Source organism: Astatotilapia calliptera, chromosome 16, assembly GCF_964374335.1.
Source record: "Astatotilapia calliptera chromosome 16, fAstCal68.1, whole genome shotgun sequence".
Taxonomy (NCBI): domain Eukaryota; kingdom Metazoa; phylum Chordata; class Actinopteri; order Cichliformes; family Cichlidae; genus Astatotilapia; species Astatotilapia calliptera.
In genome coordinates this window covers 24,515,541-24,534,856 of record NC_137437.1, presented here as the reverse complement: position 1 = coordinate 24,534,856, position 19,316 = coordinate 24,515,541, and the positions used below count along the sequence as shown (strand labels likewise).

The window sequence follows — 19,316 nt, the reverse complement described above, 5'->3', positions numbered from 1 at the left end:
GTGCAATTTAAGTGTGTACATGTTGCATAGATGAAAACACTAACAACACATTTCTAGGGAAAAAGAAGAAGAAAAACAACTTGTGCTTCTCATGGCGAATGTAAAATTAATTCAGTAAACAAGTTAGTGTAAAGGCAAAAGGCACAAGGTTATCACAGTTCTGTGTTTATAGTGGCTGCATGTTCTCAGGCTAAAATTCATCACATAATATCTAATTGATCAAGAAAAAAGATAACACTGAATTTCTGCAAGAACATCCATTTTAGCGTCTTCCAGAAACTGTTATTAGTTCAAAAACCTCATGTTTAGTGTCTGTAACAAATTATAATTTGACAGAAATATAATTGATGTTAACATTGCCTATTTTGCAGTTCAGTATATTCGTTATTATTATATATATTTGGACAATGACACAAGTTTAGTTTTTTTTACATGTTTACTGAAACATGTTCCAATTGTAGTTATAACTACAATTGTCTATTATATATATATATATATATATATAATAGACATGGACATAATGTGTAGACTCTCAACTTTTATTTGGGGGTTTCCACATTCAAACTGGACAAAGGGTTGAGGAGTTTCAGCTCCTTAACATGTGCCACCCTCTTTTTAAAGGGACCAAAAGTAATTGGACAATTAAGTCAAAGGCTATTTTATAGGCAGGTTTGGGCAATTAATTTGTTACATGTATGTCATTATCAGTTAAGCAGATAAAAAGCCTGGAATTTATTTGAGGTGTGGTGCTTGGATTTGGAAGATTTTGCTGTGAAAGACAACATGCGGTCAAAGGAGCTCTCCATGCAGGTGAAACAAGCTACACTTCAGCTGAGAAAACAGAAAAAAAAAACATCCAAGAAATTGCTACAATAGTAGGAGTGGAAAAAATCTACAGTCTGGTACATAGAAAGAAAGAAAGAAAGAAAGAAAGAAAGAAAGAAACAAAGAAAGAAACAAAGTAAGAAAGAAAGAAAGAAAGAAAGAAAGACCGACCGACCGACCGACCGACCGACCGGATTTTAACGAGGAAATGTGGAAACACAAGGAGGATTTAGCAGGAGATTTGCAGATGCACCGACAAAGGACTGAGAAAGACAAACAATAAATACACTGAGGCATGACAAGAGTGGAAACAGTGAAACTGCAGTGAATTGGATGCGACGAGACGGGGAAGCAAAACGTAACACACTGAACACAGGACGTGAGATAAAACAAGAAACACTGAGACACAGACCTAACACACAGCAAAGGGGACGAACAAGCAAGGAGGCAAAAGATGAGACACAAGGAGAGGAACAGGGGAAAAAGGTTAGTGAGCGAGAGAGCGAGCGAGAGACACGGAGAGAGATACAAACATGGAGACAGAAAAACCTAACAGAGAGGAAACTACAAACTGGGGAGCAAGAAACTCAGAAACATAGAAACAACTAAACTTGAGTCTAACTGTAGGACTGGAACCTAACCACCCTTATAATACAAAAGTCACAAAAAAAAAACAACTCAAAAAGCTGAGTCAAAAGATACCCTAAATGAGTATTTTCCGTTACATAATTTGTCCAATTACTTTTGAGCCACTGAAATGAAGGGATTGTATTAAAAAATTCACTAGTTCCTCTGATTTTTATACAATCTTTTTGTTAAACCCACTGAATTACAGCTGAAAGTCTGCACTTACATTTAAAATTCATAGTGGTAATATGCAGAAACAAATATATACAGACAGAAGTTTCCCATTTCTTAAATATCAGTGACAGAATTAGCCAGAATGACCAATTCTAACATCTATTTTCTGTTTAGGTTTTAGCCAAACTCAGGACAGAGCATTTGAAATAATTCAGCGATTGCGTGTTATCCTGTTTATTTGCAAAGCAATAGCAGACATGCATACTTCACCTTACATTTGCTTTTGATGTATTTGTTCAAATTTTTAGGTGGACATAGGTACAATAATAAAATAGATTAAAATAGGAAAGCAAAAGAATTTAAAAAAAAAGAGGACTACAAGACAAAAAATCAAACAAACTAAGTAATGTACTCTAAGCATCTGTCTTCAAGGTCGTTCAATAATGCCAATGAGCTGAGTTCAGGCATCTAGGAGAAGAATTGACTGTGGGGTTTGTGACCTTACTTCAAAACTTGGCACAGGGTTCGGGATTCGTGTCCGGGGCCTGGCCTGGGGTGACTGAGCCACAAGGACAGGCACTGCTTCACACTTTAAATGTCATTTAGGAGGGGATATAACGACTGTCGAGACTTTGGCGAGAAGCCATCCAGTTGGATCTGCTATTGCATGAATCAAAGTGACAGGCTGTGTCCTCTTTCTCCCATCCACCATCATGGTGGCTGTCATTAGCAGACAGGCGGTCAGAGAAGTCTTTCCACGCTGGCCCACTGATGCTGATAATCAACAAGTCTGTGTGTGAAGTGCTGCTGCAGCTGATGTACTGAGCTGAAATAAGTCCTAAGGAGGGCCCTGGCAGTGTAGTCATGGCGGCTGACAGCTGTCAGAGAGCATGGCCATCAGCCACCAGTAAGTAAGCCACAGTCGCAGCTCTGTCATCATTACCCAGCTGATTACCATTAATAGAAACAGACAGGCCTTGAGTGTCTGTGTACCTATGTGAGTGATTGATGGGGACGTTACATTCAGTATGTCTCTGAATGTGTTTATCAATTTAAAAACTACCTGGAGAAAAAAGGACATAGCACAAACTTCTTTGTGCTGATGAAAATATCCAGTGAATTAATAAGAGCAGTGGTGGGTTTGAGGCTTCAAACGTTGAGGAGCATTATGATGGTGCAACTAAACTTGACCACACCATAAATGTACATTTATTGATTTGAATCAAGAGTGTGTGTACATAGAGAATATATTGAGCTTTTTTTCAAGTGAGTGCATGTAGTACTCTTTGCCTCCATGTCAACACAGAGTTTGGCAAGGTCTTTAGATGAGTCACATTCACCCCACTGAGTTTGAAGGTCTTTTCAACCCTGCTACAAAACCAAATATGCGGCACTCTGTGACATAGCCTTGGACACTGCCATATCCAGGTACTCTTTCTTCCTCACAGAAGACTGAGGGCAGCACACAACAGCAAAAGCAATCAGCTCTGGCTGATTAAATTTAAGCATATACAGTAGCTAATAATTACTTCAAGGCACATACTTCACAGATGCCTTTTATATTGTATTTTCTGAGGTTGTTTGTTGTCCCACTCACATAGCTGTCGTTTGTTATTTTCAAGCCACCAAATCGATAGCTTCGAAAGTGCAACACTGCAAAGGGAATAAAAAGAGGGAGAAGGAAGTGGCAGAAGCACATGTCTCCCCCCCACAGAATGTTTGTTCAATAATGAACTGTGAGAAAAAAAGGAAACAACTTGTAGTGATTACAGGCTCTTGCTGAGCTAATGGCCGAATCTGCTCTGTGCGTGGTCACTTTCATTAAACACAGATCAACAAAACAAGCACCCCTTGGCAATACCACTGGTGCAGGCCAAGCGCATAGTAAAAGTACTTCAGGGAGACAAGAACCTGGATTTCAACACGTTTTGATGCATAAGTTCCCAAAGGGGTATATCTATATATAACATTCAAACAGATATTAATGCAAAGAAGCTGATGTGATTATCAATGCAGACTGCACAGGTGCCAGTGCAACAGTTTTTCTATGTCTATATTAGCACTAAATACAATGATTTGCATTATGCCCTCAATTTAGCTACAGTGAAATTAGAGCATTAAATTACCTGCTAAATATAACACCATGACACAATGTTGTCCTGGATTTCTACCAATAAAAATAGCTCTTCAGTGTGTCGATAGGCGCGTGGGCCACATCTTCCAGAAATCTAAGTTGCAATGGTCTTTGCATGCATTTTCAGGATTTCTTTTTAATCTTAACACAAGTAACACAAGTAATTATTTATACCAATGCATCATTATAAATTCAAAGAGGTCAGTGCAAACTGTTGATCATCTGCAATCTCTTAAGTGAATAAAGACAGCTTTTTTAAAAAAAAGAGATTATGTCTACAGTTGGACGTCAGACTCCCTCTAGCAACTTTTCAGTTCATCCAACCACACACCCTACATGCCTCCTAAGAGATCAATGCGTCAGGATCTCAGCAACAGTGAACAAAAAAGACCTAGAGAGCCAGATTCACTAGATTAACAGGGATTTCTCCCTCCTCCCTACGCTGGAGCATTTGTGAACGGAAGTGTGGCAGCGGAACAAAAACCTCACTTGAGTCACTGAGACGTGCACAGTTTTGAAATCGAGTCCTTCAATCCCTGACTTCTAAAGGAAGAGAGGGAGGTTTTGGGGGTAGAGTCAGTGAAGGAAGGAGAAAGAGCAGAAGATTTTCTTCTGCACACTGCAGGAGAAGCTCAGACGAGTGGACTAGGCTAGTCTTACGTGTATTCTTACGCATAATTAAAAACATACCTGTTCCAGGTCAGAAGAGACAGAGAGTAAACCAAAAGGTGTGAGGAAAAGGTGAAATGTTAGGCTGCGGGTGGAGGACATCGGCACCATTAGCATGTTTGAAGACACTGAACACACGTTAGCACGATTGCCTCTCATTTCCATACATATTGAGGCAAAGATATGTGCTCTGCAGGGCTGCGGTCACTGAAGTCAGATACACAGAAGTGCACTGGGGGTGGGCTTAAGGTTTGCATCGCTAAGCCTCCATCCTCTATTTCCATATCGGTTGCTTAAATCCTCTGCCTGAGCTCACATCCACATTTGTACACAGACACAGAATCGGATGAAGTGTCTACAAATGTAAGTAAGAAAACCTCCTGACTTTTTCCAGGAGATCACCTTCAGTGGAACTGGCATATAATGGAAATATTACTGGCTGGCAGTTGTCCCATAGTGCTTTACTACTGTTTTGACAATAATTTCTGAAATTAACTCTATTGTGAATAAAGGCAAATGACTTCCTAAATCGGTTATAATATGATGTTGCGACGCCATCCCATTAAGTGGCCCTGGTGAAACTGGTATCCTTTTTTCATTCTCAGCCTCAGAAGTGTTGCCGTGCCAAGTGCCCACCTACAACCCACCAGCTCCTCAGTAATACCTCAATCCTTCTGGAGTGGCTCAAACCCAATATGAGCCACTTCAAACACCTGCAGGTGATACTGCCTTTGATGTATGTGTGTATTTGTGTGGAAGTATGCACACCAGTGTATGTATCGGAATCACAGAAGTATCTTTTATTGCCTTGGCAAGTTGATTATGATGACTCATCTTTGACGATGAAGAGAAACTCTCACTTGTGTTTCTTACACCACTTGTCTTGTGCTTATGTGTGTGTCTGCGTGTGCAAACGTGTGTATCTGTTAGTGTGTGTGTGCATGATGATGCCTGTGTGGCTGTACAAAGGCATTCTTGTGTGAGATTAGACAGATTTTTTTTGTTGTTAACAGTGGTAACAAAAGCCAAAAGAACAAGTGACATGAAAGATTTGAAACCTCTCTGTTGGCGTTCCACGTCCTTCCTTTGCCTCTACAGTGGGAGAATGCCAGCTGTTTTCTAGGAATACTACTTTACTCAAGCACAAGTGAGGATTTCAGAGGGAAAATATTATATTATCTTTATAACAAAGCAAAAAAACTAGTTTAAGTGTACTGAAATAAAAAAAAAATCACAAAGTTACAAATAATTTTATGACGACTGAATGCAAGATAAAACATCATAAACTGATATTTGTTACTAACAAGTGTGGGTTTGGCATGTGGTTGATATTTGGGTTGGCTGTTGCTGGCTAATGAGATTGGCAAGAATGGGTGACTTTGAGAAGTCCCTGTTCAGAGTGATGTACGGAGAGGCAATGTGTAGTACTCAGTTGGAGTGTCATTGGTTGCGACAGGATGACAGTCGACTTGTCAAGCATGATGACAAAAAAGCCCTGTAAGGTGAATGCATCATTGACAGAATACACCATCCTCAAATTCTGAAGGAAAGAAAGGCTAAACAGTGAAACAATCATATGAAGAAAGAGAAATGGATTGAAAAACGGTAACGCATAATGTATGAAAATCGAGTACACGTACAATCTCATTTTAATCCAGGAGAGCCAGAATTTCTTAGAAAGCATTTTCATAATTCTATTTGGTCTATGGTGTATTTTCAGGAAAGGTGGTTATATAAGTAGAAAAGAAATCTCTCACAACTTTCTTGACAATATTGGCATTGAGGTGTCAAACTCCAGGCCTCGAGGACCAGTGTCCTGCAGGTTTTAGATGTGTCCTTGATCCATAACAGCTGATTTAAATGGCTAAATTATCTCGTCAACATGTCTTGAAGTTCTCCAGAAACCTGGTAATGAACTAATCATTTGATTCAGGTGTGTTGACCCGGGGCGATATATAAAACCTGCAGGACACGGGCCCTCGGGGCCTGGAGTTCGACACCTGCGGTTTAAGCTTTCACAGAGGGAACTTATAAGATGAGGCCAGCTTATTTCAATTTCCCTTAAATGTGGCTATCATAGGTCTGTGTCCAATCCTATATTTTACATACTATGCCATTAGGGCAAGTGTCTTGAGCCTCTTTCAGTTCTTCAGATATACAGTGCATCTCCCATGTGTACTACATATGTCAGACAGAACTTAAAATAATTTAGTAGACCCCGGATAGGAAACTGTGATGTAGCAAAACTAACAGGTCCACTGCAATACCCTCATCACCGCAATACCATCTCTGGTTCTAGTGTTTTAAGAGGGTGTCAGACTAAATTGTATCTGTAGCCTTATGATTTCCAGGCTATTGTGCTAAGATCTGAGAACAATGTGAATGTGTAAAAAGCACAAACTGGGCTACCACAGAAATATACAAAAACAAGTATGTATTTACTCATCCTAAATATAAGATCAATAAATATAAAGCATTTATTTAAATGCAGCATCTGAGGACTCTGATGCTTCTTTTTTATCTGGAATGTTTTTTTTTTCCATCTGTATGAGACATGTGGTGATTTTCTTAAAAATTATTACGCAGATTTTTGGTCAGACACTGATTCAGATGTTTGCGGTGTCTGAACAGAAAAAGGGACATATGTTAGACTGTTACAACGTCTGCCTTTTATTTTTGTTCTTATGGACAAAGCAAAAGGTTCAACTTTGCTGATGTAGTAATAGATGGAGGTGGCACATTTGGTCATGTCTCTCAGCTTATCTCGCACAACAATCATGACACAGTTCCTCTTGCTTTACTTAGGAAAGTAAACTGAGAGAAAATCAATATTTTATTTCCTTTTATTTTTCACTTTGTCTTGTTTTCATCCAGTATATTGACTGTTTGTTACACTAAATAATTATGTAATGAACATGTTAAAAATAAAAATGTTCTGATGCAGATGTCGGGCATATTGCAGTTATCAGTAATCAAAACTGTGAGATCAGTGTTTCTGCCAGTTGGTACTTTGATCAGATATGATACTGACTGGCTTTTAACATAATTAAACACAAAATTTGTATTTCTGAGACTCACTGATTATCCTAAAAATCTAAAAGAATAAAATATAACCAAACTTGTGCCACAGTGGCCAACTAAAATACTATTACTGTTTGCAAGTGTCATGGAAAGTCAGTGCTAGTTTGCCATCACTGCTCGTGCTGAAGGAGTCCTGCTTTCCTGAATTTTGGCCAAGTTAAGGAGCTACAGCAACAGCTCTGATTAATGTTTGCTGTCATTGCTTTCCATTATTATTATTATTATTTTTAAGCATTAGACTTTTGAGCCAAACTCATTTACGGTGTGTAATGAAAGTCCACAAAGACTTTGCAATCCCTGTAAAACATTTTACACCCACCTGTTCAGTATATAGCAACTCAGTACATCTGTTCTGCCACTCAGCAGCTTACTTTTAAGAAGCTGATGCATTTTCAGTTTTCATTGTCTAATAGCTTTGATTTCACTTTATGTTTATCACTGAGATCATAATTGGGGGTGGTGATGTACTGGAGTGGATTTAAAATATTTTCCTCTATTTTTCTTCCTTCATTTATGTTAGTGAACAATGCATTTAAAAAACAAAGAGCAATGTTAAATTATTTATTAAAAAATACATTACTGAATTTTATATTGGGTAATATATAATGTCTATCTTTATTTTTTTAATCTGCTGTGTTTACTGAATGCTCCTTGCCTTTCATGGACTTGTGGGCAGGAAAACGTATACACAGCCACACATACACACACATCCATACCCTCTTTTGCTGTCTCTCATCATGGCAGTCTTTCCCATTTCACCTCCCTGACAGTTCCTGAATTGAGCTAGAAAGCCCTCTGTCATTAAGACCGATTCCCACCTTTTGGCAGGGAAATGAATAGTGTGGTGTTCACCTTATCCTATGCTATGAGAACCATCAATACAGAGTGTGTAGAGAAAGGCATATAATTCATGCTACCACTTTCCTTCAATACCCGTTTAGTTAGGTATACTTTATATAATTCCTGTAATTTGGCCACTGCACTATCATTTAGGGGCAGTGGATAGCGGAAGTATGGTAATACAGTAGACGACCATCACTTTTGCTGTATAACTTTTGACAGTATTATTGAATGTTATAAGGAAATGTGCAGAATAAAAAACACAAACAATGGGCAAAATCAATATTACAACTGCCTTTTAAAGGTTTATATAAAAATGTGCTTGTATAGTACAAAGTCTTCAAAGCTTGGTGGTAGACAGCCTATTTGTACTTAGGATACCCCTGTAAAGGTGTCCTCATTAACTTTGATTAGCTTAATGCTCTTCTCCAGTTGTACCTATAATCGAATGTTGTGTAGCTGACATTTTAAATTGCAATGCAAAGCTAAGCAGCAGGCAGCATCAATTTCATCCTCCATTTGTCTTCCGAAGCCTACCTTCAGAAAAGAGATAAAGACAGATAGAAAATGAGAGCAATGAAGTGACACCACTTCCCAAGAGAAAAACTTGCGACTCCATCAGAGCACTGGTAATGAGTGGACTCCAGTGGGGAATTCTCCAAATTGACTAATTTGTAATTGATTCACTGCATTAATTACCGGGCTGGTTACGCCTGTGTCATGGTTAATATTGTGCTGATCTGACGACGTTGGGAAGCCCATATGCATTGGGACTGTTCGGGTGAGGCAGCCATTATTTAATTATGCCACACATATCTCCCGGTAAGGCAAGTCTTAATCCGAGAGTAATCACTTGCCCACACTTTCCTACAAGGATGTGTGGGAGGAGGGTGCTGGGGTGGTAGGTACTCCTGTAGCCCATGGTTAGCTCGTTAATCGAAAATTTTAGGTTATGAAAGTAGAAGGCTCTAAATGTCATTATTGCTGAGGTGCTAATTATTTAATTGCAGTGACACTCAAAATAAATTCCTACTTTGGAAATATTGACAGCAACTTAACCCATTAACCATCTTTTTTTAAATTATTATTACTTTAACTTTTGCATTTGTCTACGATTCTAATAATCAGGCTTGTGTGAATAAATATATATACGAAATGGATATTCTTTGAGTGACTGAAAAATCTCATTATCCTTTTACACAACAACCTGCACTATTAAAATGAACCTAATTTTTAAATGAGTGTTGGCCATGTGACTCATCAAAACAGACCACATGACCTATTTCTAAAACCAAGCACAGAACACATACTGTACCCTCCGTTTTTCTTTCTCTTTATCAACTCTTAGTTCAGCAGCAGTCCGTTTTCAGCCCTGAGCAAAGAGACATGATAAAGTAGAGGTCTTTCTCTCTCTCACAGTTGATTATATTTTTGCTTTGATCTACAGGGGCCATCCTTTAACCATTCTCTAAGAGTTTGGACCTAGCACAACACAGCAAAAACAACACCCACGGCTATGGGAGTAACCAGGCTCCATTATGCCCTTATTTTAGTGTAGCAATCTAAAGAGTGCCGGCAGGATCTTTAAATCATCTGCAGTCCACAGAAGCATAGAAAATAGTCAGTCCCTAAGTGAGTTCTAGGCATCTTTGAAGAAGCTTCAGGGCAATCCTATAGGTGCCTAGAAATTATCTAAAAGTAAGAATTACAGGGTGTTTGTTGTTTTCACTTGCATTTGTGTACATATGAGAAACAGCTCTCACATTGTAGAATCCTTGGGTGGACTATAGCCTTCCTTCTAAGAAATTTCAAAATGGAAAGGGCAATCACTGTTTTATCTAAAACAGTGAATATTTGCGTTTTTGCTGCATTTAAGTGACATACCAATCACCCTCTGGGGGAGCTGCGCTGGTCTTAGCAACATCAAATTAGAAATCTGCTCAGACACGTCGGTGCAGTGGGGTTGTCACAGTGTGGTCCTGTTACTTCAGTCCTCAAGTAGCACCCCACAGGGACTGTTAAGTGTTGCTCTGGGTGAGTCTTGGCCACACTTAATGGCCCTAACAGCATTATTAGCTAATAAAAGTTGATGGGCCTCGCGGCTCAATAAATTCAGGAGGACAGGAGTAGAAGAGGCAGTGGCCACGTTAAAGGTGAGATCTCAGTATGGGAATTTGTAGATCCCCTTATCCAGGATAGGAATTGTGCTAAGATCTGTTAGTATTAAAAGTTGATGGTGTTGGTTACATAATGTGTTGTTTACATAATGTGTCATGAAAACACTGGCAGCAATTACAATCAATCTCAACTTGTTTACAGTCGCTTATCATCCACCTGCAAAGCTGCTTTCTTTGAGTAAATCAAAGACATTATCACAGTAGTTCAACTATCAACCATGGCAACTGCAACTGCGCTTTTTGTCTGTTTTAGCAGGGCCTTTACTGGGGCATTCAGTATGTTAATTTCCCATACAGACAATGCCATTGTTATATCATTGCTTCCAGTTATTTGTCTTGATGCATGCTCAATCATCCAGGTAAGTAAATCTCCAAAGATTGATTCTGTTCATCTGGACGTAGTGTTTTGTGGGAGAAACATTTCGTCACTCATCCAAGTGACTTCTTCAGTCTCAGCTGACTGCAGGTTTTCCCAATCTTATAGACAGTACATTTGCATAATCGATTAAGGAACTGACCTCCCAGCCCATTGTTCAGTCAGTGGGCTGGTTTCAGTCATTATGCAAATGTACTGGTTATAAGATTGGGGAAACCTGCAGTCAGCTGGGACTGAAGAAGTCACTGAGTGACGAAACGTCTGTCCCACAAAACGCTACGTCCAGATGAACAGAATCAATCTTTGGAGGTTCCATTTATTTGCTGAATTTGCCATGATTTCAACTGAAGGCACAACTAGAGTGCAACAGTGCAATGAGAGTGCAGTGCATTTGGGTTTAGGATGGGTGATTGTGGAGGTCACCTAATGCAGCACTTTATCCATCAAACAGCTATCACGCTTAGTAAAAAAAAAAGATTTCATGCTTCACGATAGGCTCTAACCATGCTGATGTCATCCATTTTACTTCTCTATATGTTTAGGAACAAAAATCTGTAATTTGAACTATTTCTCACTGATCCTTGATGTCCTTATTATTTTGGATCCATACTTATTTCTTTTTTGCTACTGAAAGACCAACATGTCTACCATGATGGTTCCCTGTAAGGCTGGCCCATAAAAGCACAGAGTCCAAACTTTTTTTTCTGCACTGTGGACAAATGTAAGCGTAACATCAAAAGAATTTATTTCACTACACATTCAATCAATGAGATATATTAGTATAAGAAGTACAATTTAAACAGGACTTTTCAGTTTTTCTACATGATATACGTGGAAAATTCTAGAAGATGTTCTGGTAGCTCGCTGCCCAGACTGCCCCGTGTTTATAGAAAAAAAGTTTTTGCTGATTATTAAAAATGTCAGAAGGTGAACAAAATGAAGTTTTCTTTTGTGTAGAATGAACGGCTGTGGAAGAGGGCTTTATTGGAAGGAAAAGCTGTAAATCCTATACAAATATTATTAAAAATCCATAAATTTATGTTCTCCACATTTTCCAAAACTGTCCAGCTGGCCACCTTGGAGTCTTTGTTGGCCCAATTTTGACCCTTGGGCCTTATGTTAAACACCTCTTAGCAAGATGGAACTGTAAAAGTGAATAGCAGCTGAATGCCACTTCAGTTGCTTTTGTCAGTTTCCATTTTTTCCCTGGAAATTGTCATACAAGGCAGCAAGCACGATGATTCATCTGTCATATTTGTGAGTCACCAAAAGGCAAGATTCAATTCAATTCAGTCAAATTTGGGTTTATTTATATAGCACCAAATCACATTAACAGTCACTTCAAGGCACTTCATTCTCTAAGGTAAAGACCCTACAGTATTCTGAGTCATATGATTGTATAACTCTAATTTGACACAGAGGCCATAATAACAGATTAAAAAAAGGGAAGAAAAAGAAAATACACTGTAGTGTCTGTGCCTGGTTTAAGGTGATGTCATTTGGCAATTGTTAAAGCTGCTAGAGTCAGCTGAGGCTAACTACTAAGCCTTCACTTGGGTAGTGAACATGGGAGTATGTTTTTTGTTTTTAAGCAAGGAACGCATCTTAAATGAAAATCTTTGTGTGTTACTATTTGATCAACCTGGCTACCAGTAAAGCACAAAGCTTTCATCCATGCACATACTGCCCACTCTTCAACTCCATCCATCCATCCATACTATACAACTCCACATGTGTTAGTTTATCATTTAATAGCTTAAAAGAGGTAAACATTTAATGACCAGGTGTGTCTCATTATTTACTGCACTGTGTGCTGCACTGGATGGTAATTGTGAAGAATATTTAAGATGATAAGCAATTCATAGTGTGTAACTCAAAAACATAATTGATCAGTTTGATGATATTACAGTGTTATACAAAGTAAGTAGCAGTAGCATGCAATGTTATTATGTGTATCAGGGACAAATATACTGCAAAAATATACTGCACTTTAATGTTCTGTAATACTGAAATTTCACTGTGAAAGGGCAATATATGTATGTTTAAGTTAAAACAGAAATACCAGACAGCAGGTGATATCAAAAATATGAAAGCCCAAATAAGTATCAATAAAGACAGAGAACGAAAGGCCAGCGAGACATGTCTAACAAAAACTACATAAATAAACCCCCATTATATCTGTTCTTTTGACTTGTCTGAGTTAAGGGATGGCCCAATAAAACAAGTATAAGAGTGGAAGAGAAATAGGTGATGTGGCCTCTTATTCTGACCACAGAGGAAATCTGTGAAATTGAAGATAAAGGTCTTGCTGTCTCCACAGGGAACCCAGAAATCAGTTTTCTGACCCACTTGGCTGTTCCCTCTCTCTCTCCCCCTCTCTTACTCTATCGCTTTGTCACACACACACACACACACACACACACACACACACACACACACACACACACACACACACACACACACACACACACACACACACACACACATAACTGAGTGACTCCATCCACTCCTGGGAGTTATATTTGGCAGCAATACCCATCAGTGTTTCTAAGAATTAAACAAACCCAGATAACAATCATGTTTAATTAAGATGCTAAAGTATTATGGTAGAATTAGAGCAGGGTAGTGAATAGATGTGACTCCCTGCGTGCTGCTTACGGATCACATTCAGCAATAAAACAAATGTTACATATTGTGTTTGCAGTAAGTAAAACTTAATTCTCACGGTACTGAGGGACATGTAATACTGCTAGTCAAGAAAGCTGCTAGTGGCAATTATTTGTTTTCATTCTAGTAAGTAACTTGGATTATCACATACCTTTACAAAAAAAAAAAACGTACAGGACTTTAGTTAAGAAATCAAAATGTCTTTATAGTAGAGAGCTTTCGGTTTTAGTTAATTATAGCAACTGAAGCGCAGATAAAATTAGAATATTCTTGCTGAGGCTTTATCCATCCATCCATTCTATTCTGCTTATCCAAGGCCGGGTCGTGGAACAGCAGCCTGAGTAGAGAAGCCCAGACCTCCCTCATCCCGGCAACCTCCTCAAGCTTGTTCGGGGGAACACCAAGGCATTCCCAGAACAATCGAGAGCTATAATCTCTCCAGCGTGTCCAGGGTGTACTGTGGGGTCTCCTGGGTGAGGTGCCCAGGACACCTCGACCAGGAGGTGCCCAGGAGGCATCCTTGTCAAATGCCCAAACCACCTCAACTGTCTCCTTTCGATGTAGAGGAGGAGTGGCTCTACTCCATAGGTGTCAAACTCTGGCCCGCGGGCCAGATTTGGCCCGCGGCCTAATTACATTTGGCCCGCGAAGCCATACCAAATTACTATTAGAGCTGGCCTACTGGTAGTATACAGTTAATATATATATTGTTTAGTATTAAGCTTTGCTTGTTCCATATTCAGTTTTTCAGCTAAACTTGTTTGAGTCCATAAGAAAAGATTCATTCTTATATCTGGAGGAAGATTTTTTTTTCAATAAATATTAATGTTAGCCCACAACTTTGTTCCAGTTTTGAAATTTGGCCCACTGTGTATTTGAGTTTGACACCCCTGCTCTACTCTGAACCCCTCCTGGCCGGCCGAACTCCTAAACTTTTCCGGATGAGGATCATGGCCTCAGATTTGGAGGCGATTCTTATTCCCACTGCTTCACACTTGGCTGCAAGCTGCTCTAGTGCGAGCTGGAGGTCACCGAACAGCAGCGAACAGAACTACATCATCTGCAAAAAGGAGAGATGAGAGTCTGAGACCACCGGAGTGGAAGCCTTCCACCCCTTGGCTATGCCTAGAAATTCTGTTCATAAAAATTATGAATAGAATCAGTGACAAAGGGCAGCCCTGGGAGAGCCCAACACGCAACAGAAACTACTCCGGCTTATTGCCGGCTCTGTGGACCAGGCTCTTGTAACGGCTGTGTAAAGACTCAATAGACCGTAGCAAAACTATTTAATGAAACACTGGATCAGCTGATGCTTTGGTCAGTTAAAATGTGACAGCAGCGCCAGTAACATCCTCATTTGGGAATTGCAAAGAATATAATGTACCTTCATTTCCATTGGTGATTAAGTCTGTACTGTTATATCTGTGCTCTACAAGGATTCTCACAATGCTGGTGAGAAAGGTCTCTTGTGTAGTCCAGTGCTTTAGACTTTTTAGAATTAAACAATCGAATTTAAAGTAACTGGTATTTCTTTTCCTTTCAAGACTTGCAACTTAATTTTTTCATAATTTTGGAGATGATCTATAGAGATAATGTTTTCTCCGTGGAGACAGAAGCAGTGCCAACTTACTACATAGCTATGCATAAATGTATTTGTGTACCTTTGTGAGAGAACTGGAGTTCTGAAAAGTTTATTCTTGTGCAGAATGGGCATGGGAGAACAAGTTGGGAACCGTTACCGGGCTACAGAGTGATGAATATTTAAACTGTTTTAATGGACATATCCTGTATGAGTACCTTAAGTACGACGTGGTGAAAAGTTAACTAGATCACAAAGAGAAAAAAAGATGTAGAGATATTCTCTGTGGTTTTAAGAGTTCCAATGCAATGTGATTGTTTTCATCTACCTCACTGAGTTTCTCCCCTTCTAGGAAAGTGCAAGCCTGACAGACTTGAACCTGGCTGGAATTCAATGATATGAATGGCCAACTTAGGGCTTTATCAGATTTCATGGCTGAAAGATTGGCTGACTAACCCGTCTAACAGCTAACTTTGCTCTAACACTAGGTCTGGTACTGAGTATATGTCAGTTCTTGTCAGAAACGGATAGATCCATAAACATTTGTCCAGTTACAGTTCCTTTTTGTATTGGTGCACAACGACAGTGGATTTTCAAACAATCAAGAAATCATAAGTGAAGTCTCCGTTTGCTCTTTAGGAATCCTTAATGCTTAAAAAGAAGTTTTATCTATCATTCCAGAGGCTCTTCATCTCTGAGAGGTGGTGGCCTACGACACTACCTATCAGCCACCTACAATGCAGTCTTGAGATTCCTTCCTAGGTGTTTCAACCCTTACTCACATTTTGCCTCAGCTGACCTCAATAGCTATTTTAGAACTGAAGTACCTAGTGAATTTTTGGATGACAGGCAAAACATCTTCACAAACCTAAAGAAGTCTAGCTGGCTTCAAGGCTACAATGTCCTGGATGACTGAGGACTTGCGCAGATATATTTTGGAATTGCACTCATTTTTATACACAGTCCCCTTTTCTCTTTTCTCCCATAAAACAATTGAATTAACTAACGATTCAGCTCAGAAGTTATGCTGTCATACTGCTTAAGCAGTTAAATGAGCAAGCTAAGGGTAGCATGCTGTACATTAGTGTAAGCACTTTTAATCCATTCTACAATTTGGGCCTGGTGTTTAGTAACAGGTGTGGTGTTACAATAGAGAAACTCGCCAGTGCTGAATTAAATTGGTCTGTCTGCATTATCTTCAATTATGGTGCCCCTGACTAAATATGAAATGTCATTAACCTGAGAAATCATCATAAATATTAATCCAACTTGTTGTATGACCTTTCTCTCCATCTTAGCTTTATTACCTCTTTTCTACCCCTCTCTCTTTATTAGCATGGCTCTTTTGCTTTGTCCTCTTTTTAGAGCTTGCCGATATACCGTAGATGTCAGTAAAAGAGCCATAAAAGTCAGACCAATTTTCGCTTCCAAGATAGTTGTGCAAAGGGCTAGACAAAAGCCTATGTAATTACAGTAGTAGTCACTGGTCCATTAGTGATAAAGACACGATGGCTCACATGGGTGGAGCTGGCACCGTTAGCTCTACACAATGCATTCATTTCATGGTAAAAGCTGCAATTATACTAAAAGAGACTCTCTTTCTAATTTTCTATCTCTTGCTCTTTTTCTTTATGTTTCTCTTTTCTATACACTCAGTCTCCTTTCTTCCCCTTCTCTTTTGCCGCTCCTTTATCTGCACTATGGCACTGTCATGCAAAGGGATATTATCTGCATAAAACACTGTCATCAACTCAATGAGCAATTAAGTTATTCTCTCATCTACTTAGAGGAAGTATCTGAATCATTCGGAGCCCCCCCCCCCAAACACAAACCTTTTATCACCCACCACCTCTGTCACTTTTGTGTCTAAGCTCTTGGCTTCCTTTGTGATTCCTCCTCAGATAACACAGCTGTACTTTTGGAAGACATAATGGAAATGTTGCATGGGCAAGAGCTAGACTTGGCTATAGCAGGCTTTGTCTCTATTTCGGCCCAAATAATGAAACTCCTTATTTGCCGCCCTCCCAGCACAAACAAGTCCCACATTGACTGACCAAGCAAGGGCCCACCAAGTGAGAGTGGCTGAAACAGGACATATGTTGTAAAACAAGCTGAGCATGACTCCACTGACACACAGAAGACAATGATGTGGAGGAGACATGCTGAAGATGCCTACAGAACAGTGAAACACACCAGAGGTGCCATCACTGGCAGACTGACTGACTGACTGGCAGAGAGTACACAAGGAGGATATAATCAAGTGAGAATTATTTATAAAAGATCCAGGTCATCTCAATCAGATCAGGGCCAGTGAACAAGTAAAGCTCCAAAAATGAGTGTCGATAAAGGCGTAAAGTAGCTTTGAAAAGCCAATGACTGAATGCCTGAAGGGCAGTAAAACCACCAATTACACAAAAATTAAGAAGAATGTGATTTGAGGTTCAAGGGTGAAACATGCACCAACAGTCCTTCTGTAACTCAATTAAATTTTAAATATTTTTTAAAAGTGACAATATACTCCAGAAGGTTTTTCACATTGATCATCATCTCGCAAAATTTATATTGAAAATGTAAAAAATATATAAAGATAAAAACAAGTCAGATAGTTTGTTAGCATATTTGTAGAGAGTGAACACATCAGATATCACTGATGTGCATCCAAAACATACTGTCTTAATATTTTTGTATGTTTAACTGTTTAAGTGTAACCAGCAACAGAGTGATACTTTGTCTGTCTTTGATAGTTTGTTGCCATCACTTCCCAGTCAATTTGGCTTTCCCCTTTCTCAGCCTCCCCTCCCACAACACCAAAGGCCACCCCACATGATCGCCTCTGGCTACTTGTTCCCAAAACCCACTGGTGAAATTGTCTGACGGCTAATAAACATTTAGCTCCTCCGAGTGTGTTATTACATTGCAATTGATGGATGGTGCAATTACACCCCGTGTCACTTAGCTAAATGGCTATGTAATTCTAATGAGTTTTTATTCAAACATTTAGTAGTTAGTGCAAGGAGTTCTGGGGAGGGGGCAGAAGAGTGCAGTGATGTAAATGGAAAGGGAAGCAACACTTGCACATATAGAACACAAGTGAAAAGAGGAGAAATTAATACAGGAGTGTAGTGGGTAAATAAGATATTCAGGTAACGTGATTAATGTGTGTAGCTCTTGTTGACTGGACTCGGCAGGAATACGGCTTTGGTGGTTAAGATACTGAGTACTTATTAGTCTCAGTTTAAATTTAAATGCAGGAAGCTGGAGTGGAGTGTTGGAGCGAAAATTAACTAACTTAACTTGTGTACTCAAAATCGCAGCTATAATCTGATTAAACATTCCACATTTATCATGTCCACACCGAAAGATTCTGCAATTCCTCAGATTTACATCTACGGTAACACCTGTGCTCAGTACAGAAGGCTGGCATTTTGCATGAGTAATGGTACAGAAAAGTAATGATATGGAAGCAAAAGAGGGGAATTTACTGGGGCTGGTCTGTAGGTATATGTTCCTACAAAAGCCCAGTGTCTGTTCTTAACTAATGTTTCAGTCAAAGACAGAGAGGGAGACACAGAGAGAGAATGTCACTGCTATGGTTTGTCAATTAATTTGGTGCACAAAAACAAACAGCTCTCATCTCATTGCATGTGAGACTTAATATTTCATAGATCATATCTTCTTTAAATAGGTTTTAATTTCTTATATTTGCTGCAATTTCTTACTGTTTACTTTTGTACTTACTACTAACAATAAAGATAGACAAATAGATAAAGAAATTAATAACCAAACAAAAACAAACAAAATCAGTTAAACCCACATTATGTGCTCTTATAATTAAGTCAAGGGCGTATTATTGTTGGTTATCAGTAGTGGTGTATTTATTTATCCAATTATGACTATCATCTTTTATTAAATGCTTACTAAACAAATAAACAGATAAATGATTTGGGATTTTAAAAATAAAAGATTACAAATGACATCTAATGGAGTAAAATGAGAGTTAGTAAAACTCTCTAATGTAAACTTAACAATGAGTTAAAGTAACTTCACTTGAGACATTAAAAAACTTAAAAGTATAATACTGATTTCAATACATTTTGGGGTTTCTTTTTTTGTGTTTGTTTGTTTTAGTTTTGTTTTTACCAAACTTGTGTATGAAAAAAAATGCAT

The 19,316-nt window shown here is 38.9% G+C and overlaps 1 protein-coding gene across 1 annotated transcript in view; it reads right to left on the bottom strand.

Annotated features, from left to right (window-relative positions):
- The window catches only part of erbb4b (erb-b2 receptor tyrosine kinase 4b), a 328,400-nt gene that overhangs the window by 135,674 nt on the left and 173,410 nt on the right, over positions 1-19,316 (bottom strand). The window lies entirely within an intron of this gene.